Source organism: Nicotiana tabacum, chromosome 10, assembly GCF_000715075.1.
Source record: "Nicotiana tabacum cultivar K326 chromosome 10, ASM71507v2, whole genome shotgun sequence".
Taxonomy (NCBI): Eukaryota; Viridiplantae; Streptophyta; class Magnoliopsida; order Solanales; family Solanaceae; genus Nicotiana; species Nicotiana tabacum.
In genome coordinates this window covers 168852489-168855070 of record NC_134089.1, presented here as the reverse complement: position 1 = coordinate 168855070, position 2582 = coordinate 168852489, and the positions used below count along the sequence as shown (strand labels likewise).

General features: G+C 35.4%; 1 long non-coding RNA gene across 1 annotated transcript; it reads right to left on the bottom strand.

The window, feature by feature from the left end:
* Positions 1-338: 338 nt before the first annotated feature.
* On the bottom strand, positions 339-2059 carry LOC107790321 (uncharacterized). Its single transcript, XR_001649023.2, has 2 exons — positions 1518-2059; positions 339-951 (listed from the first exon to the last, which is right to left on the bottom strand). It is a non-coding gene; the product is annotated as an uncharacterized LOC107790321 (long non-coding RNA).
* Positions 2060-2582: the final 523 nt, after the last annotated feature.

The window sequence follows — 2582 nt, the reverse complement described above, 5'->3', positions numbered from 1 at the left end:
TGTGTCTAGCAGTTCTAACTGTGAAAGAGGTAGCCCTTTCGACAACTTCAGCGGGCTTTAATGTCACAGCTGGCTAGACGTAGCCACTAAGGCAAAGCCAATAAGAGTAGTACCAGAACCGACTGTACCACCATCTTGGAACCAAATCAAGAAACTATATTACAATTTCTTTATATTTTGAAAGAGTCTGGATTCTTCATGGTTAATATGCAAGAGAAATTAGTGTTTCAACATAGATATGAATCTGTTTAGCCGGACATAGTCACGGCTAGGGAGAGATACTAAAAAATACTAAAAGAAGAATAAATATGTACCTTGTAGGCCGAGAAGCAAGGCCCTGAAGATGAATTTCAAAACTTTTATTAATTCTTGAACTCGATTTACAAACTAAGCTATGAACTAAGTGTTTACAAAGGGGGTTGGTTGAGAGAGAGAGAGGAGAGAGAAAGTAGAGAGAGAGGGGGGGTTCCAGCCTTCTCTTCTTCAAATGAAGAAGCATTCTTAAATAACCAAAAAAAGAATCTTGAATAGTAAAATGGGTCCCACATATGGGTCCCTACACAGTGTTTTTACTGTAGATAAACAGTGTTTCTACTGTTGATGAACAGTGTATCTACTGTTTAAGTGGGTCCTGGCGGCTGATAAGCTGTCAAGTCTTCTTTTTGTCCATATTTTGCATATGTTGGAGGAATTCTTCCACTTTGTCGATTTCTCTGTCAGATAATATCATTTCTGGCTGTATAGGTTGAGTATCTTCTACGAGGTAATCACCACTCGTCTCACTTCTCATTGAAGTGTCTGATTTTTCACACTGATCTAGTGATTGGAGCAGATTTCTTTTCAATCCTTCTAAGTATTGATTTATCAAATCCATTTTATCTCCATCTTGGATTGATATTCTCCGAGCAATATGTTTAACAGTGCTTTCTTCTACTATCCTTTTTTGAGGGGCTGTCACATATAAATGAATTTGTGTTTTTATAGAATCTAATAATTCTTGGCCGTATAACGTCTTTGTTTTGGGATCAGTTTTCATCAATTTGTCCCAAAAATTGTTGTAGAATACCCTATATAAACAAGGGATTTGTTCTTCCGTATAACCCATTTCCGGGGTCCATTTATGGATCCAGGGGATAGAAAATTCAATAAAGAAGTAAATCTGATCAATTTTTTCTAGATAGCAGATATGATCTGCGTGATATAAATCTGTTAAGAACGGAGAGGCTTTTGTCCATTCTTTGTATAATTCTAGGAATGGTTCAGGCAAAATTTTGGTAGTAGGACCATGGTATGACCACCAGTTATATATATAACGAAAATAAAAATAAAAATAAAAACTAGAACTAAATATATATATGTATATTCAACAGAAGGGTACCCAGCAAACAACTAGTACTAAAATGAAACTAAGAGCATCAACAATGATCTCAATGGCTCAAAATAGCACTCTGAATTAATATCATGTTCTAGCAGCATAGAAAATAATAGTAAAAATAATAGAGAGTAGAAGAATGGACCTCAAAACCTTTCAATTAATAGGATTTCAACAATTACAGCAACTTAGTCGAGCGAGATGTGAGTCTAAAATCTGAACGAGCAGACGGCAGCAAATCGGACTCGGAACCACGAACCTCGAACCGAAGGCCCCGCTGATGAAACCTCGATGAACCTCCTCTCGATTTTGGTTCATAAACCAATACAGTCTAAAACTCTAATTTATTTTAGCTTTGATTTGTGGCAGGAAATAAATTAAAATTGAAGCATGTGAAGAAAACAAAATCATTTTGAGCGGAGCTTGACGGAGCAGTGATGCTGTGGCGGTACACCCAGCACCAACGGAACAATAGCACGGTGGTGGTGCTATGGCCAATCTTGAGTAACTTTGGTGGTATTGTCGATGGATGTTTTGAGGTTTTCTTTTGTAAGTTTCCAATAGCTATGGTTGGATATCTTTGTTTAAGGCAGCCTTTGTTTAATGGTGAGCTTTCATGAGGAACTTGGATTAAAGAAATGTGGGTTTGGTATGGTTGAAAGGCTCGTTCCTGGATCTCCCCCCCCCCCCCCCGCCGTTTTCTAGCTCTATTTTCACCCCTTAAATAGGCATTCATTTAGTGTCATTCCCATTATCAATTCAACTTTTCCCATTTTTAATTATCCACTTAACCTAATTAGTGCAATTCTAACCCTACAATTATAGAAGTTTCTTAAGTAGGTAAAGACCTCTTTTATTGAACAATTCTTAGACTACCCTTAAAACCCTCGTATTAATTACTTCAAAACCAAATGGGTCAAATTGACCCAAGATTCAGCCTACCAAATTAGATTAATTACTCAAAATAATAATTATCCCAATTAATTAAATACCAAATTAAAAGAAATTGCCAAAATTCGAAAATTAAAGAGTAAAATGCAACATGACTATTTTTATGTTTTTTTCTATTTTGTCAAACAAATCAAAATCAATGTACTAATTAATCTAAAAATATCAAATTAAATCCTAAATGCATATGCAATATATTTTTTGTATTTTTTCCATAATCTGAAATACTACACAATGCCTTTTAAAATAAGATAGAAATACT